At 47.2% G+C, this 26393-nt stretch overlaps 1 long non-coding RNA gene across 1 annotated transcript; it reads left to right on the top strand.

Annotated features, from left to right (window-relative positions):
- Nucleotides 1-4809: 4809 nt before the first annotated feature.
- On the top strand, nt 4810-6668 carry LOC136303966 (uncharacterized). The gene is made up of 3 exons (XR_010724324.1): nt 4810-4841; nt 6002-6065; nt 6618-6668. It is a non-coding gene; the product is annotated as an uncharacterized lncRNA (long non-coding RNA).
- The last annotated feature ends 19725 nt before the right edge of the window (nt 6669-26393 follow it).

The raw sequence follows: 26393 nt of genomic DNA, 5'->3' as shown, positions 1-26393 counted from the left end.
CCCTTTGCTTTTTAACTGTTGCTCAGAGTCTTGTCATTAGTCCACACTGTCTGACATGTTTTCCTTTCCTCTGGCATATTGAAGAGAGCTTTTGGAGAAAAGTGGCTGATGTAGCTTCTGCTGGTGCTGGTGCTTTTGTCTGCAGGTCAGGCAGGTGGTTTGAACCAAGGACGGAGTCCACAGTTAACACTGCAGTTTTGCCAAGCCAAGAAAACCATTCACAACTGGGTGACCGATGCTGAGCAGCTTTGCTAGTTTTTGGAAAGTTATCACCTTAAAAAACCCAAGAAATGTTCCTACATGAGGGTACCAGCAGTGTACCAAAGATCCCAACTTTTTCCACCTCTTTTCTGTGTCTTTGGTGTTTCTAAGTTCCCCATTCCCCAGCAGGAATGAAAGCATGTATGATAATGTGAGTGATTTGAGAGCTGTGTGTTGTGCCCTGCCACATCAGCGTTGATGACAGGCTGGACATGGACAGGTGTGTCGAGTTCAATTCATCCCAGTTCTGTGCCAACAGCAGCCCCAAGATGCCGAGAAGAACAAGGACGGTGGGTGGGTGTGCACGCACAGCCCTGTGGCCTGACTGCTGTGTGGGCAGAAGGTTCTCAACAGCAGTACATCTTCACTCCCCCAAGTGGGAAGAATATATCAGATCTATATGAAATGAAAATATTTATGAAACTGCACTCAATGGTACATATTTATGTGTATCATAGATGCAATTTATCAAATATAATGCTGCATATTCTATATTTTGATATGCCATAATCAATAGAATCTATCAAATATAGAGTTGATCTTTCCCTAAGCTATTGCCTGTGGGTCCTAGAGGCCATCTCCTAGTGTTACTACATTTGTGCCTTCTGGTACTAGTTCTTACAGCAGCAACTCCCCTGGGAGTTCCTCCAGGGAACTTCACACCAAGGGCTTCCATCACTGTCGTGGCTGTGGGAACTTGTTGCTTGCCAGTTCTCCCCCAGAATCCTTGTGGATTCTGGCGCATGTCAGCACAGGTGTCCATGGCCCTTCCTTCATCCCCAGCCTGCAGCACTCACAGCCCTGCGGCCTCCCCCTTGCTGCAGCTCGTTTGCAAAGTGCTGCCAAAGGCAGCGGAGCTGGCTCAGGATCCCTGTTGGCTCCTGGGCTCCAGGATGACCTTCAGAGGGACACTTGGAGCACTTCCTGAAGAGCTGCCCATGGCATGGCGGGTGGATTTGTCCTCCCTGGGTGGCTCTGGTTGGAGCTGGATGCTTCGTGGAATCCCGGAGTTTTCTCAGCGGCCTTTGGAGCGAGTTCTCAGCCAAGGTGTGGCTCTGCTGCCATCCCAAATCTGCACCTGCCTTGCCCAGCCTGAGTGCAAGTGGGGCATGTGCTGGGCATGGATGGAGATTTCCATGGCCAAAATCCTCCAGTATATAAAACTGCTCATTGCTCTGGACAGCACAAATCACAAAACACCCATCGCAGTTGACAATTGTAATTTCTTGCAGATTCCTACAGCTGCGCTGCTGATCGACAAATACACCAGAATTGATTTCACATGGAAAATGTAATTTATTACAAATTGCTACAGCTGCGCTGACAATACAGAACTATGCCGATGTCAATTTGAGTCTTAAAAAAAGGAATTTATTAGATTTTTACAACAATGCTATGTAAAAATATAGAAATATCCACTTCAGTTAAGAAAACTTAATTTATTGCCAACATCGACAACAAGTCACTAGACACAAAGATCAATTAGGTGTTTAGCAACTTAATTTATTACGTATTACTGCAAGCCTAAAGCCCATCTAGGAATACAAAAATATCAGTATTTCTATCTAAACAGTCGTCTACAAAGATCTCAATCGATACAATGACACAACTATACATCTCCAAACATGTTTAAATAGAAAGATACACCCAGATACACCCACCTCAAAATACAGAAGTCAATACACAGATGTAAATAGAAAACTAGATATATTTACTTCTAGGAATACCAATATACCTAATTAAAGAGCCATATAACTCCAACTGCATAAACAGAAATACCTACACAACTGTATTCATAGGAAATAGAATTAAAACACACATAGAACAGCATACTTACATATACATATACATATACTTACATCCATATATACATATGTTATTACAAAGATGTATGCATATATACAGACACATATATATGTAGCATACATTTATAAATATACCAAGATACATACAGAAATATTCCTATACAAATAGTAACTTGCATATCTAAATATCCATGTAATTATTCCTCTCTATGCTACAGTCCATATATCTTTAAACAGAAATCTAAGCAGAGGGATTCCCGCCGCCCCATCTTCAAAGCCTTTCACTCTGTTCTTGCTTCCTCCCCTGCAGAGCAGCACCCCTGGACAAGGACAGCAGATGGCACTGGCTCAGGGGACAGTGCCTGGGGCCACCGGCAGCTCCCAGCGCTCCAGGGACAGCCGAGGCTGGAACTGCTGCTCCGCCCGGCCCGGCCGCCAGCTCAGACCCAGCACAGCAACAGGGGACACAGGGGGCACAGGGGGAGAAACAAGAGCTGAAACAGGCAGCTGAGGGGGGAAAGAGGTAAAAATGCAGCCTAGGCCTACACAAATATCACTCTATCCGTCTCTATCGATTCACAGACCGTCACAGGGCTTTGCTTTGTGATGTCAGGGCATGGTTGCCACGTGGTCGTGGTGACATCGCAAGGTTGCCTTGGTGCACGGAAGGCCTCAGGGGTGTCAGAGCAGCTCTTGAGCTTGCTCAGTGCAGGAACTTGGTCCTGTGCTTGAGGCTTTTGTCAGTGGGCAGCTGCTGACTGACAGGAGACTCCTTTTAGCTAGCGTTAGAGCGCAGTCTGCAAACTTGCACAGCAGTTGCCACAATGATTGGGCAACTCGCCGCTGCAGTTTTCACTGTTTATGGAGTTACTTATTCCTGCTATTTCCTGACTCACCTGGCAGGTAAGTCGAGGTTTTCCCTGGGTGTCACCTAACCTGGTTTTTGTGTCTTCCTGCTCTTTCTTAGTGACTGAGTTGATTTGGAAACAGAAAGGCCATTGGGATGCCGCTTGGGTAAAGCTCCTGTCAACATGTTCAGCTCAAAAGGGGGTGTGTGTAGCCAGGGCCGTGCGGACAGCATTTGCAAGGGAACCTGCAGGAGTTGCGTTCCCTCCGTGGGAGAGTCTGTGGCAGCAGAGTTTGCCAATTCCTCCATTGCTGGGTCGAGCAGGACAACTTTGAAAATGTAGACTGGGAGGCCTTGGAAGGTCTTCTAAAAATGCTCTGGTTGTCTCCAGTTTTCTCAAAGCATCTGCTTCATTTTCCCTTGCCCACTGCAGGTCACCTGAGCCGGGTATTCAGAGGTGCTGATCCCGAGGTGAGTAAGGAAAGAACATTTGATGTTCTTGGTGTTTAAGAATTGTGCAGCAAGCTGTGAGCTTGGCCTGTGGCAGTAGAGTGTAGAGGGCCAGCTGAGTAGGCTGCAAGAAAATCCATTTCCATGTCTACAGCAGCAAGAGCAAAGGCATCACTGCCTATTTCCTAATTTTCCATTTCAGAGCTTTAAAAGAACTAAAAGATCAGCTTTGCAGAGAGAATGGTGCTTCCTGATAGTAGTCAGGGGGGAATATGTAATTTGGAGCAATTTGCAGTGTCCAGTTGAATCAGCCCATTAGAATTTAGTCTGAGGGACTTAGAATCCCCTTGCTCTCCAAGTTGATGATTTGTGCTTAGTAGAGCTGGTTCTAGAGCTGAAGAGAAAGAAGGTTCTAAATGATAGGTCATGGCCTGTGTCTAACGCTCCTGTCTGTCCACAGATCCCAGAACCAAGAGCAGACTCTCCTCTGGCTTCCTCTGCTCCTGGACGAGAAGGCAAAGAGGAGCCAAATGACCACAAGGCTCCAGCTGTGGTCACACCACAGCCGCAACTTTCCAAGACGGTAAGTGCCACTTCTGGAGGGTGCTGTCTTTAGTGCGAGGCAGAGCTGCAAGTTTCTGAGCAGCCAGCTCTTGCTGTTGGTGGCTGAGGATGCTGAGTGCTGCAGTCCTGCCAGACCTAGCCATTCCCCTCAGCCAGTGACAGCTGGAAAATGGGCTTTGAGCTGCCATGTTTAGGCCCCAGCTTGCTGGGATTCTGATAGAGGCCAGCCTGGAGCAGGAAGGTTCCCTGTCTGCAGAGGAGGGAGCATGTCAAAGGCACTGTGCTCAGCCTTGGTGGATACGTAGGGGACGCTGTGGTCTGGGGACACCTGTCCCCCTCCACAGACTCGCCAAGTACCCACAGGCACAAAAAGTATTGATGTGACAACACAAGCTTTTTGGGGCGGTTTGTCCCCACGAGCTTCTTGGCTGTGCTTACCCGGGAGCATTTCAGAGACACACTGGGGACGTGGAGTTTCTGCTTCAAGTCAGGGATTTTGGTGCCTTGGTTGCCAGGTTGTTCTTTTGGTAAAATGGAAGCAGAGGTGGGCAGGGAAGCAGAAAGAAGTGGCTGAATTAATGTGAATTGTGGGCAGAAAGGTGAAAAAGCTGAGCTTGACAGCAGCTCCCAGTCACTGGCTGACAGCACCTTCCTAAGGGCTTGCATTTAAAATGGGATCTGGGGCTAATCTCTGCCAGCCACTTTTCTGACACAAACTCTTTTGTTGTCTCAGATCTCCACAGGCTCTTCTATTGAAGCTGCAGCAGCAGGAGCAGCAGTGTCACCTGAAGGGGCCGGGCCTGCCCCAGCTGAGCAGTGGAGCCTGGGCAGTTCCTTCATCTCCAGCACTGACAAAGCTGCTGCTCAGCAACAGGAGATGGAGTATGATGAGGATGACTTCCTGGGGTTCATGAGTACGTCTTGTGTCTTTCTTCTCTGAGGGACAGTGTATTGTGAGCATGTGTCAGCACAGCTGGACCCATTGATCCTCCTCATCTCAGTGCCCTTTGTGATTGTACAGCACAAGTCATTGAAGCTGCTTCTTGCCCAGAGCAGCTGCCCGTCCTGTGCCCTCAGATAAGACCTGGTGGGGCTGAGAAGAGAGCCCAGCTGACTCTCTGTCTCCCGTCACCTGTTGGCACAAAAGGGCACTGACGTGCACCTGGGTGTGTCTGCTCTCCAAGCCAATCCTGCTGTGTCCTCAGTGGGGGCACCAGCTTGGAAGGGGCTGGGTGTGGCCGTGCCTTCTTGCCATTGCTTGTCAGTGCTGGTGCCTGGGCTTTGGCAGCTTTGTGGCGGCGGCTGCCCTGGCCCTGAGGGCTGGTGTGAGCGCCGAGGCTGGAGCCTTCCTTAGCTGGGAGAGTCCCGCTGCCGGCCGGCCGCTGCAGCGCGGAGCTGCCCCGAGGCAGCAGCCCCTGCTCTGGGCCGGCTCCTGCACGGCCTGGGCTGGGCTCACAGAGGGTCAGCATCTCCTCTGGGCAGCTGTCCGTGTCCCGCCGGCACCTGAGGAGCACTGCTGTCCCTGCTGCCCTTGCCCGCTGCGGGAAGGTGGGCACGTGTGCGGGGCTGAGAGGGCGAGTGCAATGGCAGGGACTGATCCCTGCTGTCAGGGGGAGGAGAAGCAGTGTGGTTCTTCACGTGGGCCACGGGCAAGGGCGTCTTCCAGCTCAGCCTGCTCATCAAGGGTGAGGGTCCTGCTGCTGAAGGCCCCTTGGGATTGGTTAGAGCATGAGCTGCTTGGGTTTACAAAGGGAAAGGCATTCCTTTGGGAAACTGCTGCAAGGTGGGGAAGATGCCCTCCTCTCCTGGGAATGCATCTCCCTGTGCTTTGTTTTCTGCCAAGGCATCTCTTCAAAGGACTGTAGAAAATCATTCTCTGTGCTGACCTGCTTGTACTGCAGAGCTGCCTGTCTTGTTGCAATTGTTGTTGTTGTTGTTGTTGTTGTTGTTACCCAGCTGAAAACAAAGGACTCAGAAGGCCAGACTGTACAGCCCCAGCAGGGCTGCCTTTTGTATCTCTTGGATAGTGGGATGTCTGCTTTCAAGTGAGCATTTTGCATTTTGTTTCCCTCAGGGCAAATGGTGAGCACAGAAAATCCCCGGAGGAAATACACCGAAAAGGAAATTGTTGGCAGAGGGTGAGTCCAACCACAGTTGCTTCTACACAGTCATGGGGCAGCTGATTTGCTGCTGGAATATCTGTCAAGTGTGAAGTCAGGCAAGCTGCAAACATATTCAGACACTGGGGTTAGTCTGCCGCATCTCTCAGTACCGGCCAGAATTTGGAAGTGTGGTCAGAAGGCATTATCAAAGACACTTCTATTTCATTGCCAGAAACAGCAACCTACCCCCTATCATAGCAGTCAGATAACACTTCTCAGGAGCATTTCTTCCCAAGAGTTTGCTGAAGGAAATAGTCTGTGGTGAGGATAAAAACCACCCAGTTTAGAAACTGAAATCCACGATGAAAGAATCACCTGGCCTTTGGAGCTGAGGCACTAAACCCCAATGCTTCAGAAACAGGCCCAGTGCCCATGCACTGGAGAGGAACATGCATCATCTGCCTTCTGGCAGTGCCCTCCTGCATGCTGCAGGTTGGAGGCATTTCCAGCAGACATCTCCTGTCTGGACTGGCTTTCACTCCAAGGTCTAAATGGCTTCTCCTTTCTTTGCTGCTGTTTTGTTTCTAGGGCTTTTGGAGAGGTTTGCAGAGCGATCGACACTGCCACAGGAGGACAGGTAAATGTCAAGAGCCCCTGCAGATTCTGCTGCTCTCCAGGGCTTTCCTCTCTCGTGTCAGCTGTGGCTGCAGCTGTGGCTAGAGCTGTGCTGCAAAGGCACAAGAAGCACAGACTGGTGCCAGCCAGCCAGCTGCATTTGGGGCAGTCTTTGTCCTGCTCAGCTGCCAGAAGGAAGGCAAGGAGGACAGCGGTTCCTTTCAGAGAAGGATGCTCTCCCTGGCTCTCAGATGCTCCAACAAAGGAGCATCTCACTGCTCTCTGGGGCTACGGCTTCAGAGTCCTGAATTCTCATTTCTGGCTGCCAGCAAATACATCTGAATGTTCCTGGCAGTTCCTTAGCCACCTGCAGTGCTGCACTTGGGAACTGCACGTAGGGAGAGATCTGCAAGGTGTCCCTAAAAGCCCCAAGCCCTGCCTATAGCCCGAGATGTATCCACAGAGTACCAAGTCACGCATTACTTCTTCTCAAGTACAGACAGACAGAGAGTGTGCTCAGAGCTTTGGGGGGTGAGAGTTGACACACCATTGCTAACAAGTGGACAAGGCAAAATGTGGTCAGTGGCCACGTGTCCTGGATCTGGCCCCCAAAGGAGCAGAGAAATGGGCTGTAGGAATGTCACTTCCTAATTACTCCTTTGTCTAATTACAAGGCACTTTGGCATGGCTTGGCGGTGTCATTGCAAAATCTCTCTCCCCATGTGTGTTTTGGTCTCATTCCTCCAACTTCTAAAGTTACTGATTTTCAATGTCATTCTAGGTGGCTATCAAGAAAATCTATCTTCGGGGACCGAGCGAGATGGAGGATATTGTTACTGAAATCACGGTCATGAAGAGGAATATGAGTCCCCATCTTGTCCATTATTTAGACGGGTGAGTGGTCATGGTCTCATCCCATGAAGGTTTGTTTACATAGTAAAAGTATGCAAGGTTAAAACCCCACTTTGGACACTAGCAGAAAAGAAAGCTGTTAATTATTGCTTCATTATTATTTCTCTACTCATCTCCAATGGATGGGAAGAGAGTGCAGTTTATCTCCGTGAGTCATCCCTGGCTTTCCAACACATAGTTGAAAAATTGTTCAAAAACCTGCATCAACTCTACCATAAGAAGTCAGTACCCTGTAAGTTGGCTGCCTCCATGTTGTCTCAGGATGGATTTTTTAAGGTTTCTTCAATGCTGATGAAGCATGCTAGGGAGGATTTCCCTTGGATTGTTGCCCCTCTTTTCCAGGGCTGGCCATGCCAGGAACACTAGGTGCTTCTTTCCAGAAATACCACGCGGGACAGGTTTTTCATCTTGGCTGTTACTAAACTGCACTTTTTGATTGCTGGCCATCAGAGACATCTCCTTTTGACAGATGTGCTGTTCTCCTTGAGACTGCACAGACTGCAAACAACCCACAGCCCGGAGGGAATGTCTTTAATTCTTTTAATTCTGTCCTTGTCACAAAGCAACCCAGAAACAAGAATCAAGCAAAGGAGCCAACGAATGCATGTTCATCTGCATGGCCTTGTTCCCTTCTTTCAGCTACCTTGTGCATGAAGAACTGTGGCTGGTGATGGAGTACATGGATGGAGGCAGTCTTTACGACACAATCCAAAAGACTCGCCTGACAGAAGACGAGATTGCCATCATCAGTCGGGAGGTCAGTCGGGGATCCCAGCTGTGCTTCCCAGAGCTTGGGCAGGATTGTCTGGGAAAGGGGCTCAGAACAGGAGCGATACCATGAGCCAGGCTTTGTTTCTGTGTGGCTGATATGCTCTGGGCAAGCAAGAGCCTCTCAAATGAACTGCCTGCCAGTGCCCCTGCACTCACTGGACTCTGTTCTTGTCCTCTTGTCTCCTGCTGTTGCATTTTCACTCTGGCTCTTGTATTTGCTCTTCTCCATCTTGCCTCTCTAAACTTTGGTCTGCTGGCACTGCATTCCTTGCCTGTAAAAGCAAAGGTGGTGATGGTGGGAGCATTTGAAAGGAACAGCAAAGAAGAAAGAGAGACTCATTTCTCTGAGTCCTCAGCTGGAAAGGTTAGCAGTGCAGCCAGAGTGCTGTGTGCTTCTGAGCACATCCACTGCAGCAGCAGTCGTCCTGGCTGGTTTGCAGGGCAGAGTCTACACCAGCAGTTGCTGTTGCTCTTTGGCAAGCTGACATGCCTTTCTTTAGAAAGGTGCTGCCCTGCCTGTGTTGGAGCAGCGAGCTCTTGCCCTCAATGGCACTGTCTTCTGCCATTACTCCTCATTCCCCTGCAGAAGGAATCTTGGAGAGCTGTTTCCTTTGTTGTGTGATGAAATCACATCACTGATTTTTGCCCTCCCGTTTCTGGTTTCTCTCTCAGTGCCTGCAAGGACTGCATTTTCTCCACGCCAACCATGTGATGCACAGAGATTTGAAAAGCCTCAACATCCTTCTCAAAACGGATGGCTCTGTCAAGCTGGGTCAGTATATTCTCGGTCAGGTGCAGCGTTCCAGGGATATGTGGGCTGTGGGGCTGCTTTTGAGTGAGTGCCAGCCCCCCCAAAATGGTGCTGGTGGCAGTGCAGGGAGCCTGTTGTGAGCTGACCACGCGGTTGCAACGTGCACAGACCTATGGCAAGGCTCGAGCAGTGCACAGTGGCATTGCTCTGTGCGTGTCCCTTCCAGAGGGAGGGAGCTACATGTCTAAAGTTTGAAAAGCCCCTGCTGGAGGCAGTGTAAAAAATGTGGGGATTTCTGAAGCAGCCAGCACCATATTTCCTTGGCTAAAGTCCTGAGGAAACAGAGCAGGGACAGTTGTCCAGGAGATTCAAGAGCACATTCTCAAACTTCTACCGGGAAATTCTTTTGCGTGCTTTCCTAATTGCACAGGATTCAAATAAAAACGGTCTTTTGCTCTCTCCCCAGCTGATTTTGGCCTCTCTGCTCAACTCACCCCTGAGCAGAGTAGACGGAGATCGGTGGTCGGGACTCTTCAGTGGATGGCACCTGAAGTGAACGGTGAACCCTATGGCCCCAAAGTGGACATATGGTCTTTGGGAATCGTGGTCATTGAAATGGTGGAAGGAGAAGCTCCTGACTGGGAGGAAAATTCTGCCATGGTAAGGTGTAAATACTCTCTGATCCCGCTGTCTTTCTCCCCCATCCCACTTTGTGTGTGCCACTGGACAAAATGCCATTGCCATCCGCTGGAACTACTTCCACCACAGTCCCTTTCTGAAAATGTCCCGGCAGCACATCAGCATCTGCTGGGGTTTTGGTTGCATCCGTGGGGGAACTCAAGCCTTAGCCCAGGCAAACAATCTCCCTTCTCAGGCAACACTGGGCTTTGGCTTAGAAGTCGTTCCAGCTCTTTTGGCTTTGTAGACAGCCCTAATAGCAGCAAACAAGCATCTTAGAAGTGGTGTTATCTTTCCTGAAATGAAGGAAAGTAACCCAAACCCGAGGATATTTATAAAACAGTGGTTTGGAGAGAAGAAGTGCACCCCCATTCTTCTCACAAGGAAATTTGCCTGAAACCTTAACAAGAGGGTGTGAAGGCCACAGAGTCTCTTGTGCTTCTTGTGCGGTGCTGCTGAAACACTCAGTGACCGTCTTTCTTTCCTAACCCAAGCCGTCACCTCCATGTCACTAAGAGGAAGCCTGGCCATGTGGAGAGCCTGCCAAACCCACCCCTTTGTTTCCAGGCACTTTCTAGGATGGCCATGCCATTAATGCATTGACTTGAGTGTCCAAATGAGCAGAGGGCTACCACATGGATGGCGTTTCTCCCTCTTCTGCTTTGACCACCAAAATTTTCCTTTTGCTGCCTAAGGGAAGCTGAAATTTGCAGTCTGATGAGAGACGGAGGTGCAGGTGTTTCCTGTGTGCCCAAAGAGGCATTTTCGTCCCAAGACATTTGTGCATGCATCTTCATGTGTCTGTGTGGAAGATGAGATTCCAAATGTTTGTTTCCTTACCTGAGGAATAACTGAGGGATTTCCTTTCTTTGCTTGCAATTCCCATTGTTTTCAAGAACCAAGGAAAAAGCTTGATGACTTTGGTTTGATGGCAGCTGTGCTTAAGGGACCAACAAGAGCTGCAGAGATGCTTTTCATGTAATTATCTTTGGACATAGTAGAGTGAGTTAGTAGAGCAAAGTCCCTCTTCCAAATAGCCTGTCAAGCTGCTCAGGTGAACCCTCAGAGAAGGAAACCTGCTTTTGCTGCTATTGTTTCCACTAACAAGGCCAGTCAATGAAATCAACTGCCAAGGCAAGAGCTGCTGGATGCTGGGAAAGCTGTGGCTGCATTGGGCTTTGGGTGTTTTGTTGGTCAGGAAAGTCATCTCTGCCTCTGTGCCACGGCAGAAAGTGCCACTGCAGAGTGCACCTGAAACAATGGGATCTGGGAGAGCAGTTCCAGACGTGAAAGAAGCGGGTGAGAAACTCGTGTTTCCTTTCTCTTCAGGCTCAACTCCTGAAAGCCACCAAAGGGATCCCAAAGCTGCAGCAGCCCAAGCTCCTCTCCCCTTTGCTGCGTGACTTCCTGAGCTGCTGCCTGCAGAGAGACGAGGCGCGGCGCTGGTCTGCCAAGGAGCTGCTGCAGGTAAAATGCCAAGGGGCTGCGGGGGAAACAGTGTCCCAGGGACGGGCTCCTCCTGCACTGAAGTGCCAGGCATCAGGGGAGCCTCCTCCTCCTCACCTCCACTCTTGGTGCTGTTCAAATGAGAACAGCCAGGAATCCTAGACTGGGCTGGGCTGGCAAGGGCCTGTAAGGGTCATCTGCTCCAAGTGCCCTGCAATATGACCAGGGACCTCTTTCAAGAGATCAGGATGCTCAGACCGGAGATATTTCCAGGCCTGGGGCACATAGCAGCTCTTGCAGCAAGCTGTGCCAATGTGGCCCCACTGTTGCTCCTTAGATGTACTCTGATTCAATCTCCTTTTCCTTTGAAAAATATTGCCCTGCCTTTGAGGCTCTTAGCTTGCAAAGTAATGGTTCATTCTTGTTTTGTTTTTTTTTCTTTGTGCAGCATCCATTTGTAACATCAGCCAAGCCTGTGTCCAGCCTGGTGCCACTGATCACTTCAGTGAAAGAGTGGAAGGAGGAGACAGGAATCAGACAACTGTTTTCTCCAACACCAGTATAGAGAAGGATTGTAGAATAGGACTGTAGAGTAGGATTGCAGCTAGGACAGTGGAGTAGGATAGTAGCATAGGATTGGAAATAAAGTTTGTGAAACCTCAACTCCTTTCAAAGATTCCCCTCCTTCTGAGCCTCTGAGAAAGCTCAACATTTTCTTCTGAAGTGTCAGTTTTTTCTTAGAGGTGGAGAGTGACATTGATGGCTTCTTTGGTACAGTTGGAAAGTGGGGAAGGCTCTCCCGAGGGGAAGCGTGGCCGTGCTGGGCACAGCACAGACCGGTGGCATCGGCCGTCCGGAGCGTGCACAGGAGCAGAGAAAGGCAAACCACAGCCGAGGGCTGCAGGCCTGGCTGAGGATTGCCACCCTTGTGCCGGCTGCCCTCTAACTCCTGGCCAAGGCGAGCAGTGTGTGCAGCGCTCTGGGCACAGGGGAGGGAGCCGGGCTGCTCCGCAGGCTCCGGCACAGGGCAGCCTCCTTCAGGCACGGCGCTTCTGCCGGGGGAACCGAGGCCAGCGGCAGGCAGGGACAGCTTGTCAGCTCACATCTGCAGGAGCCGGGGCCTCACACGGCTCTGGGAGGAAGCGCCTGCAGTGCTGGAGTTGTGCACTGAGCCAGAGCAAAGGGGTGAAATGCGGAGTGTTCTGCAGAAATATTCCGGGGCGCCAGGCCAGCCTGCTTTGAGCTCTCTGGCACACAGCAAGCACTGTGCAATGCAGCCCTGAGCTGCTGGGAGATAGAGAGGTGTTAGAGAGGAGCCAGCTGTCAGATGAAATTTAATGGGGTGACAACGTCATCAAAGCCAAAGAGAACTGTTTTTTAGGATGGATTCACCTGAGCTGGGTGTGTATCTCCCTCTCCCAAGAGCCAAACACACACACAACACACACACAGAAAATGCTGCTTTTTACTGCCTTTCCCAGCCCAGGGCGAACCGTGTCCCCTTTCCCTTTGGCCGGGAAATAGGAAACTTGTATTCTGTCTCCACCGCCTCCTTTTCTGTCCCCTCCCCTCTTCTCCTACTTCCCTTTTGGTTTGGTCTTCACGCTGGCCCCTCTCCCAGCTCACAGCAACACCCAACAAATCAACTAGAACCAATCCAAACCCTAAATAACAACCCCAAGAACCAACAGCTTTCGTTCTTTCTTCCAATAACTCTGCAGCTGCAGCAAAATATTACCTCCTATCTCACTGAGGGAATCGGGCATGAGCCTGTGGCTCGTGCTTGAGCAGTGAACTGATTTGGAAGGGAGCAGAAGGGTTTCAGCAGGCAGTTTGTGTTTTTCTTCTGAATTGCTGAAGGAAAGACACAATGTGGCTTCAGTCAGCAAAAACATTTTCAAGGTGAATTAAAGAAATGCTTGTGAGCAATGCCCAGAGAAGGCAGGTTTTGAGAAAATATTGAACTGTAACAAATTGTGAATTCCCTTTGCATTAACAGACTGTTGAGCCCTCTATTCCTCCGGAGCAGTGATTGATGTGTGCAAGTGGCTACCTTAGCCTTGAGAATAGTCTTCCCAAGAATGTAGCTGGAATGCATTCAGGGGGAAAAGAGTGGTTGTAGGAGGCTCTTGAGCATCAGAGGAGAATTGCAGGAATGGGATGTTCCCCAAATGACCACCAGAGACTCTCAAGAGAGCCCTACTCTCCTGTCAGTAACTTCTGAGAAGTGATTTAAATATGTCAACTAATTTGAGGGAATGTTTAGCCTGTGAGTTTCAGCAAAGTAATGAGTAGGTCTTATTTCCATGGTTACAAATGAGTAGGTGGGATTTCTGGCTGAGCACGTGTTAGGAAAGTGATTCCCCACGCACCCAGCACTGAAATAAAGTCATGCCTCCTTTCTCACACCGAGCTGGCACCAGGGATCGGAGCCCTTCTTGGTAACTTTGATTTTAGTCGCTTCTATTGAAAGGTGAAAATGAAACCTTTTCCAGCTGTTCCCCTCGGGTTTACATTTCTGGGGGCCAAAGCTCTGTGCTGCAGGTGGCCCGGGTGTGTGCAGAGCAATGCAGCCTCCACAAAGCCCTTGGTTTCCCCACAAGTCGTCATGATTTGTTGCCAGGTGTGCCCAGCTGTGGCAGGAGAAAGAGCCCGCAGTGCAGTGGGCGCCGTGCCCTGCCCAGCCAGGGCTCTCTGGCACAGAGGAGCAGCAGCAGCACCTTTCAACCCACTCCTGCCCTGGCCTCACCTGGGACACAGAAGCCTCTGGAAATCAGCACCACCTGGCCCCTTCCCAGCCTGGAGCAGCTCCTGCTGGTGGGCACATCCTGCACTTCTGCTGCTTCCGAACAGGAATCAAGGCACAGGGGGAGACGGACATACAGAGAAGCCCTGGGCTAGTGCAATAAATGGGCAAATGCATGGGGGAATGTGTTAGGAATCATTTCAGCTGTCATGCCAATCCTGCCTTCGCTCCTCTTCTCCCTTCACCTTTCCTGTTCTTTTCCCTCTCACATTTCCACTCCTTCCCCCTCTCGAGTCTCACAGTTTTCCTGTCATGTTTGCCTCCCAAGTTTTACTTCTTTTCCCCACCCTTTTCAGCTCCCTTTCCTCACACTTTGCCTCTCACACTTCCCCAACTTCCCGCTTTTTCCTGCTTTTTTGTTCTCTCATGATTCTCACAATTTTCCCCTCACTTACCCTGCCCTTTTCTCCCCTCATGCTTTTCTCATTTCCTCAGTCATTTTTCTCCAAGTTGTCTCCTCATGTTTCTCACTTTTGCCCTCGTGTTTCCCAGGCTTTCCTACTCCCATTTCTCCCACTTTTCCCCTCATGTTTATCATTCTTTCCCCCTCATGTTCCTAATACTTTTCCTCTAGCATTTTGTGCCCTTTTTTCACTCCTGTTTTCTGTCACTTTTCCCATCCAACTTCCCACGCTTTTTTTCCCCCTAATGTTTTCTGCCTTTTTCTGCCCTCTGGTTTCTCCCTCTTTTCCCCTCAGGATTCTCACAATGTTCCCCTCACATTTGCTGCCTGTTTCTCTTTCTCTGCCAGTAATTTTCTCACTCTCTTCCCCTCACATTTCCCTCCATTTTTTCCTCTATGTTTTTCAGCCTTCCTTGATCATGTTTCTTAGAATTTTCCCGTCATATGTCCTGTCTTTTCCTCCTCTCACCTTCCTCTCCTATTTTCACTCACGTCTTCACCATTTTCCCCTCAGTTTTCTCAGCCTTTCCCACTCAGGTTTCCTTCCCTTTTCTTCCCTCACACTTCCCTCCTTTTTCCACTCCCATTTCTCACACTTGTCACCTCATGTTTTCTGCCTTTTTTCCCCTCACATTTCTTAACCCACTGCTTCCTGTCAGTGACTCTTCCTCTTCAGTAGTTGATGAGCTTCTTTTCTTCTTTCCTGCAATCCCCTCCTCCAAAGAATGGGTGCCAGAGCAGCGCTCCAAGAAGCCCCTGCCCGTGTGTCTGCTGAACAGAATGGCTGTGCTCGACTTGAACAATCTCGTGAAGAACAACCTAAACTGCAGTGGACTTTCAATTCCCTCTATTCTTCGTAGTGTTCTAAAGAAATGGGTACCCTGAGGGATACAGGTCGCAGGTGAGCAGCCGCTGCACCATCTGCCTCAAGCAGATCCCATCTCCGTTTTCATCACCTCACAGTGACTGTGGCTCCTGCCTGGACGAAACCACTTGTGATGCTGCTTGATGCTAATTGAAGTCCACGTGGACATTCCCAGCACTTTTTCCTGCACTTTCTGCCCACCAAGCAGAAATGGAGCTTTTTAGAAGCTTCTTACAGTGACACCTGAAAGAGCAGTGCTGCCGTCAGCACGTTCCCAGCCTTTCTTCCCTGGGAATATTTCTTTCCCAGAGCCAGCCTCACACCCTGTGTGCCCCGTAGAAAAAGTGCTTTCCCTACAAAGCTGAAGGGATTTTCAGGGAGTCCCACCCAGCAGAAAATGCCTGAGAGGGGCTGTGGATGGTGTCCAGCAGCTCCTCGTGGCCCAGCAACCTTCCCCAAACACCGAGCGCTTCCAGGAAACGGGAAAGAAACACACATCCCATGGGCCTGGGAAGAGGGTCTGGCTGAATCTCTGCTCCTCACACACATCTTCAGGGGAAGGAGAAAAATAAACGGGCTCCAAACAGGATAAATGGCTCCCTGCGGGGCTTGGCTGGGGGTTTATCCTACAGCCACAGCATCCCAGTCCCAATGGATGCAGGGCCTGGCTCAATCCCAGTTTGGGGCTGGAAGAAAAGCACCAACAATCAGCTTTGCTGAGGCAGCAGCCTGTGGTGGAGCTGTGAGAAAACCTTGGTGCTGTTGCAATGTTTTCCTCGTTGCTTTTGTGCGCTCTGCAAACAGATTTGGCAAGCAGGCATTGTTACCCTGGGATCCTCCTCCAGGATTTATTGGGGGTGTTTAATACCTGCCACAACCACCCTGCATTTCCCTGAGCTGGCACTAAATGCTGGCCCTGAAGTGACAATTTATGGTTGGGTCTGTTGTCTCAGGATAAACCACAAAGCCAATAATGGTTGTAAAAGTGCCGCTCCCAAAGCGTCCCACTCCCAAAGAGTCCCGTTCCCAAACTGTCCCAAAATGTCCCATTCCCAGTGTCCCATTCCCAAAGTGTCCCATTCCCAAAGAGTCCCATTCCCACAGTGTCCAATTCCCAAAGTGTCTCCACTCCCAAAATGTCCCAATGTGTCCCACTCCCAGTGTCCCATTCCCAGTGTCTCACTCCCAAAGTATCCCGTTCCCAAAGTGTCCCACTCCCAGTGTCCCCTTCCCAGTGTTCCACTCCCAGGGCCTGGGGAAGCTCCTGCTGGTCATTCCCATCACCTCCCAGCTGAGGGACAAGGAAGAAAACCCAGGGATAAAATGTCTGCAACTCCTGTTCTGATAACAGCTGGGAAGGTGCTTTAGCCCCCAGGCACTGCTGCCTCCAATCCAGGTTATCTTTGGGGTGGAATCATGGAATTTGGGATGGAAGGACCTTCAAGCCCCACCCTGCCACGGGCAGGGACACCTCCCACTGTCCCAGGGGCTCCAGCCTGGCCTTGGACACTCATAGGGATCCAGGGGCAGCCACAGCTGCTCTGGGAATTCCAACCCAGCCCTCCCCACTCTCCCAGGGAGGAATTCCTTCCCAAGATCCCATCTAAATCTCTCCTCCTGTAGTTTAAAGCCATTCCCCCTTGTCCTGGTGCTCCAGGTCCTTGTCCAAGGTCCCTCTGCAGCTCTTTCAGGCTCCCTTGTGGTCTTGGAAGGCCCCAATGAAATCTCCCCAGGTCTTTCTCTTCTCCAGGCTGGACAGCCCCAACCCCCGGTCTGAGCAAAGTCTCCTGCAGCCAGCTGCAGAAAAACGCAAAAATATCCAACAACTTCTCCAATTCTGCATTTTTAGTTAATGAAACAGATTGACGAGGGAAAACCCAAATTGCTTTATCAGCAAGGCTGAGCTGAACCAGCCCCTCCTAAACTCCTGCCCCTTCCTTGCTTTGGAAACACAGCAAATGGAAAGACGGAAACAGATGGAAACACAGCAAAAACAAAAAAAGGAAGGATTAATTTGGTTTGATTTTTGGTATTGACCTTCTACCCCCTCACATTTCTTTTAGCACACTGTCACGATCCGCTCACACAAGCGGGGTTCGTGATGGTTCGTTTTAGGGACCTCAGAGCGCAAAAGACACAGTGGGGGACAAACTCAGTTTACTCAATCACAAATGCACCTTTATTTAGTGCCAACAAATGCAATAGTGGGGAGAGAAAAGAGAATAGTAAGAGAGACAGAAAAAGAGGGGAAGGGGATTATAGCTACCAACATGGAGGGTCGAGTCCTCGAGGCTTTTGAAGATGCCTATAGACACGATCTTCTCCAGTGGGGAGATCTCAAAAGTGAGCGGGGGTCTCCAGGGTTTTTATAGTCCTCTCCGAAGCGACAGGCAGTTGGCCAAACAGCTGGGGGAAATCATTGCAGTGTGTTCATTTAGAGAACTCAGAACAAGTCGGTCGTCAGCAGGTACAGCGTCAACCAGTGCAAGTCAGCAGGTGCAGTGTCAGCAGGCGCGGTCACTTCACCGTGACTTGCCCATTGTTTCTGCTCAGGTTCTGATGTTCCCATATGGGTGCTGGGTGTTTTCCATCAAACACACCTGCAGGCAGCACTTGGCCAACATCCCACCTCAGCCAGGCCAGAACTCCTGTGTTGAGATTTTAAAGTCCCTTTTAGGGGTTTCAGTCTCTGTCCTTGACGATGGTCGTGAGGCAGATGAGGGATCTTCAGACCGTCTCTTACACCACCCTGTGACTCATGATTGTCGTCAAGAGAGCTCCTTCTGCAGGGTTCCGTAGTCTGGCGAAGTCTTCAGGACTCGTCCATGTTAGTAGCATATCCCGGAAAAAAAAAGAGACAGTAGAGAGTGTGTGTGAAAGAAAGAGGGAGAAAGAGGAAAAAATAGAAAAAGGAAATAGAAACAAAACAAAATGAATCAATATTGATTATAACAATTTCTTCAAAATAAACAAAACAAATCATAAAATTCCTTAAAGTTATAACAATTTTCAAACAAAAGCTTAATTTTGATTACAATATAACATAATTAAAACAAACAACAATAATCAAAACAAGCAACCAACAATTTCAAATTAATCTGCTATTGGAGGTCTAATTTTCGCTGTTTGGGTAGTACATCTCATGTCAATAACTTTGGGAGTGTCTCTTGCAAAAGGGGTCTTGACTAAACTGTGTGCTTCCATTATAGATGCCAAGTGTGTCAACTTCTTCATCATTTTCCAATTTAGGATGTATAAAATGACTGATAAGACAAAACCAATCAAAACCTAAATCAAAAGAACAACAATGGGATGACACACTTTGTTCAGGATACCTGTGGCAGTAGGTAACCACCCAAAAAGGGTATCCCACCACCTGTGTTCAGCATCTTTTCTTACCCTTTCCATGACATGATGTATTTCTCTCACATTGTGATGAATAGTTACCAGGGTTTTCTCTCTGTTTTTCTTGATCTTTTCCAAAATCTCATTTAAGTCCTGATGAAGCAACAATTGCTTCACTAAAGTAAAATTCATCCCAATAAGGGGAGGCAATAATTTGTGCATCACTGTATAATCAGATTGTAAAAGGTGATAAGAGGTAACTGGGCCTATGTACAAAAAATCACATCCTGTAATTGTAGTAAAGTTACAAACACAATAATTTGAGTGATTCTTAAGATTCACCACTATTTCTTCTACAAACACTACATCACAAGCAGTTTTAAAGCATGCACACCCATTGCCTATATATATTAGCACTGTTTCAGAAGTCTGGTTAGGGTGAATTTCAAAGTGGCAGATATTTTGTTCTGTGTTCAAACAAATGTCTTGAGCTATGATTGCATTAACAATATCAAGTGTACCAAAACATTACATATGGTTATTACAAAAGCTGTAACTGTGTTGGTATTGGGGTTATAGGTAAAGTTGACCAATTTCTACCAGGATTGGAATTCCTTTTCAAAATCATTTGCATTGTCCCAAATTATTTTCCAAATTTCAGTAGGAAAAGTGCCTTCTTCTTCCCTTATGATTGAGGCAACAACTGTCTGCATCCAAAGCTGTGTCTGGATGCAGCTAAGAGCCAAAAAACCACTGTTTTGTGTAGCACCAAGAGCATCAATTATCATTTTGTGATCATTCACATTCACCTTTTCCCAATTTGGTAATATGTTTGATAGCAACCACTGATGTGTCCCCAAAGCCAATAAGGATAACTGCAATGGTTTCTGTAATTTGGTCAAATCCCTAGTTTTGGCAGCCAATTTTTTCATTAATACTTCTAAAAATTCCCAATTTAAAATATTTATCATGGTTTATATGGCCTTCATGTCCCTCGGAGTTCTCCTGTGAAAAGTAAGCACAACAGAATCTGCCACCAGAAGGCAGAAAGTTAGAATGATGGAAATTCTCCAGTGTGCATTTATTCGATACTCTTTCCCTAGAGCATCAAAGGTTACCCATGGGTATTCGTTCAGAGGGAGTTTTAGCACTAGTGGTACCTCTCCCACTGTGGGGAAGTCCACCAAAACACGTTGTCCAGGGTAATGTGCTGGATTCTTGGAATCGCTTGGTCCCTGTAGTGAGGGGAATATGCTTAGAGCTGTTGGGCCAAAAGGAAAAGCATCAGTAAACCAAGGAATTGCTGACTGTTTGGGAGAAAAGGGAGGGGTAATGACTGAGGCAGGTTTGTCTTGGATGCTATCCAAGTTTTCTGCTTCTTGTACTGCCAGTTTTTTTTCACAGCTCTTTCAGTTATTGAGAAGATGTTACAATAATATTCAATCTGAGCACACCACTTTCTTACTGAGGCTGTCTGGGCCACCCCGTCAGCTGGGGGAGTCCCAGTAGTGACTGACTTAAAAACTTGGAAAGGCCCTCTCCAAACAACTGGTTGTTGTGGTACAATCTTCTCTACTTCTATGAGAACTAGGCTAACCACAAACAAGCCTTTTTCCCAGATAATATACCTCTTTTCAGCATCTCTGAAACCACGGGAATAAAAACCAACAGGCCATGTCGGACCCTCAGGACCCCACTGCCATATGTGTACTGACAACCCTGAGGAAGCAAATCCCCATTCTACCTGTAAAGGATCTGTTGGGTGGATCGGGCCTAGGGCCTGATGAGCTGTGGCTTCAAAAATCAACAGTTGTAATGCTTCTTCCTGAGAAGGGCTCCAGTCCCATTTTACTCCCTTTCTCAACAAATCATAAAGAGGTTTGGCAAAAATTGAAAAATCTGCAATGTGTTTTTCCCCAAAATACCAATAGTCCTAGAGCTTGTTGGAGTTCTTTTCTAGATTCAGGCATCTTGATTTGATCTAAAGAAGTTAGGGTGTCTGGTGGGATGCATGTCATACCTCCTTTCCACCAGATTCCTAAAAATTTTACTTCTTGAGAAGGTTTTTGTTTTTTCTGTTGAACACCCCCCACTTTCTGTGTTTTATTGTTTAAAACTTGTGCTAGGGAGTGCTGTGGCTTGTTGCCCAAGGTTTGTGGAAGAGGAAGTGCACTGGGTTGTCGGTTGGATGATTCCAACACAATGGGTTTGGGACAGGGCCAATTAGAAATTATTTTAGCCAATTTATCATAAGTCAATTTATCCATTATTTCTTGCGGCACTCCCCTTTTCAGTCCTAGTGACCACAGCTGCTGCTGGTTGGAAATTTGTTTTCCCTTTTCTGATTTTTCGTTAGGAGGGGAAATGTGCTTGACTCCTCTGGGTTTTTTTGGTTTGACTTCTGAGTACTTCACTGGTCCGTATTTTCTACTGTAACTTATTAACTCTTCTGCTACCCCACTCCATGTCCAAACTTTATGACTGCTGTAATATTGTGTGCTAGGAGTTGTGAAAGGTGAGGAGTCAGTTGAGTCAGTGGAACCAGTTCGATCTCTTGTATATCCAAGAAATCTTTCAAGTCTATCTACCGGAGAGATAGATGCTATTGTTTTTTGAAGAATTGCTGTTGGTTTAAGAGACTCTGGCAAACCTCGAATGAGGGGGGTCATAATCTCAGGTTTGACAGGCTGTTGCATTGGTGACTCATAGCCAGAGATTAATTTTCTTTCATGTATCATTTGCAAGCATGCAGCTTTGTGTATATTTTCTAGGAGTTGGTCTGAGGTGCCGACTATTGCCAGAGGGTCGCCCGTCTCTAGGGGGTTCAACCCCCCTGCCCAGTGAGCTGCACACTGTGTCAGGGAGCATGGAGCATGTGTGTTTCCTGTTGTTAAGAAAACTCCATGTCCCCAATAGCCACTTGCTTCTTGTTCACTTAATTTAATTTGGTCGCCCCCTGTGAGGGAAACTAAAAACATACTCCATCTCTAATTCACTAGGGAGGCGAGAGTATTCTTTCTTTAATTTAGCTAATTCAGTGGCTGTGTATGGAACTTCTTTGGTGGTTATGTGGGGATCATGATCCTCTTCATTTATATAATTATATTCTGTTTTAATGAGAGGTCTCAAGTTGGAGCAACAGTGTTCCCCACAATTTTGCACGTGTACTAATTCTTTCTGAGGGTATATTTGTTTAATGTTGTATATCCCCTTTCCTTCTATTTCTGTGGGTGAATCTGCAGATTTTAAGTTTTTGCTTCGCTCTTCTGCAAGGGAAATCTGCAGCAAATAATTCTGATTTCTTTCCTGTTCTAATTGTTTTTGCAAAGCTTCCACCAAATTTTTCAGGGATTCTATTACTGCTTTTTCTTCACTTACCTGTTCAAAACGGGTTTCTATGGCTGCCGAAAGGCAGGCCTCCAAAACTGAGCAAAGAATGGTTTTATTTCTGCCCAGTTTGTATCTAGCATCATGTTGCAAAGAATATATTCTATCTACAATGTTTTCAAAGTTAAACCAATTATTCTGTGCCCACCTTTCTCCATCTGGAGAAGGTCTAGCACTATGTTTTGCTAGCAAAACATAAAATGCATTCTTATCTTTTTCACTCATTTTGTGAAGGGACCAAAACCACTCTCAAGGAGGTACGCTTCAAGTTACACCAAAGGCACAGCTAAAACTGTGTTTCCCTTCGCTTCCCTGGAATGGGCGAGGAGACCAAAACTGCCTGGGAGGTTCACCTTAGTTACAAAGAGTTGTCTCCTCAACGACACCAAGCAGCCCAAAACACAAAAAAAAACCTAACTACAGTCCCATCTTTTGCACAATGAGATCCTTTTGTGAAATCCTGATGACAGGGAGTGCTATACGCCTGGGTGTATACAGTTTGCGGGAATTTTCCCTCGCCCCCCTTGCTTTCTAACAGCGCTCACTGAAGTGGCGTGCTAGGTGCGGCTGAGACGAGGATCCTTCCCCTCTTACAAACTATATAAAACCCGCAACCCCTCTGTCCATCAAGATCCTGTCCGTGACGCCAATTAAATGTCACGATCCGCTCACACAAGCGGGGTTCGTGATAGTTCGTTTTAGGGATCTCAGAGCGCAAAAGACACAGCGGGGGACAAACTCAGTTTACTCAATCAGAAATGCACCTTTATTTAGTGCCAACAAATGCGATAGTGGGGAGAGAAAAGAGAATAGTAAGAAAGACAGAAAAAGAGGGCAAGGGGATTATAGCTACCAGCATGGAGGGTCGAGTCCTCGAGGCTTTTGAAGATGCCTATAGACACGATCTTCTCCAGTGGGGAGATCTCAAAAGTGAGCGGGGGTCTCCAGGGTTTTTATAGTCCTCTCCGAAGCGACAGGCAGTTGGCCAAACAGCTGGGGGAAATCATTGCAGTGTGTTCATTCAGAGAACCCAGAACAAGTCGGTCGTCAGCAGGTACAGTGTCAACCAGTACAAGTCAGCAGGCACAGTCCACCGTGACTTGCCCATTGTTTCTGCTCAGGTTCTGATGTTCCCATATGGGTACTGGGTTTTTCCATCAAACACACCTGCAGGCAGCACTTGGCCAACATCCCACCTCAGCCAGGCCAGAACTCTTGTATTGAGATTTTAAAGTCCCTTTTAGGGGTTTCAGTCTCTGTCCTTGACGATGGTCATGAGGCAGATGAGGGATCTTCAGACCGTCTCTTACACACACATCCCATTTCTGTTGCCTTCTCCAGCTCACTGAAACCTTCTGTGACTGCAGTGATGGCCCCTCCTGAGCCAGGCTTCTCTTGCCCTGGGGCAGAATTGTTTTCTGTTCCCTTCATGATGAGCAATGAGATCATTGCTGCCAAAAAAACCTGGGTGAATTCAGCCCAGGTGCTGTGACTCTTCCCCTGGCACTGCCAGGCATTTCCTCTCCCAACCACATGAAATATTAACATCCCTCCCCTCCCTTTTCAGAGTCTTGTGAAGAAATGGCAATTTATCCCTAAATCCAATTTACTCTGCTGCCCCTCAAACCCTGCAACCACCACAACAAACATGGAAAGCTGATCATTAGACTTCAGAAGGCTGGGAAAAGGAATTGATTACAAAGAAATCTCTGACCTTTGGAGCTGTTCAGATCAGTGTAACTCCCCCAGCAGCACCTTCTGAATGCACCAGGAAGGTGGATCTCGGATGTCTCCTTGTGCCACTGGAATACAGGAGTTTTCCAGGTTGATAACAATTCCCTCAGGGAAGAGGCTCGTGGATCCCAAGGCTGGAGCAGAGCCAGAGGATTTGCCAGGGGAAGGAAAAGGGCTCAGTGGTGAGGGGAGCGTTTCCCATGATTGTGCTGTAAATACCCTCAGCACTCACTCCCCTCCCATTGTTCTCCTCTGGAATCAAGGGCAGGCAGGATCAGGGGAAGAAAGGAAAGCAAAATGTCAATACAGGTTGGAGCTTTCTGCAGGGAAACTCTGCAATGGCTAACACACACAAAAAGGGGAAAGTTCTCCCTTAAATACTCAAATTAAAAATCCTTCCAGAGGGAAAGGTGGGTGATATCAGTGATTCAGGCACAACATCACTTCAATCATGGGTTACACTATATATATATAGATGTATTTATTTATAATTTATGTAGATGTGGCACTGTGGTGTTGGTAAACACATAACCAATCTAAAGAGATCTATGCTTAATAAGTAATTAGAGCAGCAGGCTCTTAACTGGCAGCAAATTATTTCATCTGGGATAATTTCATTCATTTCATCCATACAAATAATTCAGCATATTCTAGAACCTGGAAGAATAAAATTCCACAATTCTGAAGGGATTTTTGTTTTGGAAAAAATCCAAATTACCTAACCCATCCTAGACATGGTTTTATATCCTAAGCCAAACCCAAATATTATAACCCAAATCTCTCCCTGGGAGGGTGGTGAGGGCTAGGATGGAATTCCCAGAGCAGTTGTGGCTGCCCCTGGGTTCCTGGAAGTGTCCCAGGCTAGACTGGAGCAGCCTGGGACAGTGGGAGGTGTCCCCGCCCATGGCAGGGCTTGAGAATGAGAGATTTAAGGTCCCTTCCAACCCATCCAGCGTGGAATTCCATGGTTCTGTGAACATTTGAAGGTACCGAATCCTCATTTGCCTCCACCCACCATGCCACCGACGCCACATAGAGCAAATAGACTGCCCTCATCACACAGTGCGCCCATATTAAAAACCCAAATCGCCCATAAATTTTAAAAATAATTACAAACTGACCAGAAAAGAAAAAAAAACAACTTTAGTCTCACAGACAAAGAAAAGCAAGAACAAATGACACAAGCTAAAAAAGCTCCTTCGTACAACCAACTGCCGGTAAAAAAAACACACTACGCCCTTTTCACTGACGGTTCCCGTCGCATTGTAAAAATGAACCGCAAGTAGAAAGCAGCCGTATAAAACCCCACACAACAAGTTGCAAAAGCCACTGAAAGGAAAAAAAAAATCGTGTCAGCTTGCTAAACTCAAAGCTGTCCAATTAACCCTTGACATTGCTAAAAACAAATTGTAGCCAAAGCTCTACCTCTACACTAATTCGTAAATAGTAGCCAATGCTCCGTAGAGTTGGCTAAAAAAGTAGAAAAAGGCCAACTAGCAACGTAAAAAAAACCAATCTAGGCTGCTGATGAAAAAAAAAACATTGCCACTCGCGTAAAAAAATTACCTGTAAAAATCTGCCATGTAAATCCTCATGTTACCAAGAATCGAGCTAATAAAAAACACCAAAATAATAAGCAAGTCAATCAAGCTGCCAAAATAAAAGTATCAAAAATAAATTTAAATTAGCAAGACAGAAAAAAGTTGTTCCTAGCTCAATAAGCCCATAATGTCTCGAATCATCCAAGCAAAAATGCCACCTCTAAGTGAGCCCAAAACCAAGAAGTAAATTTAACCATAGACAGCATTTCTCAAGTTATCCATAACTATAAAACACGTGCTGCAATCAAGCAAGCCAAGCAAGTAAAGCCCTTAGAGTATAGAAAGCAGTAGTCCAAATAAATATAAAAAAACCTAACTAATAAACTACATCACCCTTCCCCAAACCCACCAGGGCAGGCGCTATGTACTAACCATAGAAACAGCCATCACTAAATAGTTAAAAACCTACCCTGTGCCTCATGCTACTGTCCAAAACACCATCCTGAGCCTAAAAAAACAAGTCCTGTGAAAACACAGCACCCCTGAAAAAATCAAATCAAACAATAAAACCCATTTCAAAAATTGTCTTATAAGCACCTAAGCTAAAAAACACAGCATTAAGTAAGCATGCCATATTCCTTATCATGCACCAGCGGTCGAAAAAATTAAACAGTGCAATAACCTGCTTAAAACTACCTTAAAAGCACTAAGTAAAAAAAACTTTCAAAACCTAAAGTATTAATTTAGCAAAAGCCACATAGCTAGTAAACACTCAAAGTTCCACCAACCAAGCAAATCCTGCCCAATCTAAGCCCGTGCAAACAACAACAAAAAATAAAGTTCCAATAGTACACATGAAAAGTATACTGAAAAAACCTGTTTAAATTAATCCTGCCTCCAGCAAAAACAATCCCATCCGTGAAATTGTCTTCACTCAGAAACCAAGTTGCACCTGGTAAATAATGCAAAAAAATAAAAAAAAACCCAATGCATATCTTAAAAAAACCTTGTCTTAAAGTAAACTACCCATGACAATGTGACTGTATCCATATTTGCATGTATATATATATATAAATATATATATATATTCTAACAGTTTAAACTCAATAT

The sequence above is a fragment of the Chamaea fasciata genome, unplaced genomic scaffold (genome assembly GCF_029207755.1).
Source record: "Chamaea fasciata isolate MVZ Bird 193981 ecotype frontalis unplaced genomic scaffold, bChaFas1.0.hap1 SCAF_45, whole genome shotgun sequence".
Taxonomy (NCBI): domain Eukaryota; kingdom Metazoa; phylum Chordata; class Aves; order Passeriformes; family Sylviidae; genus Chamaea; species Chamaea fasciata.
Note: the sequence above shows the minus strand (reverse complement) of the source record. Positions and strands in the feature narration are given on the sequence as shown.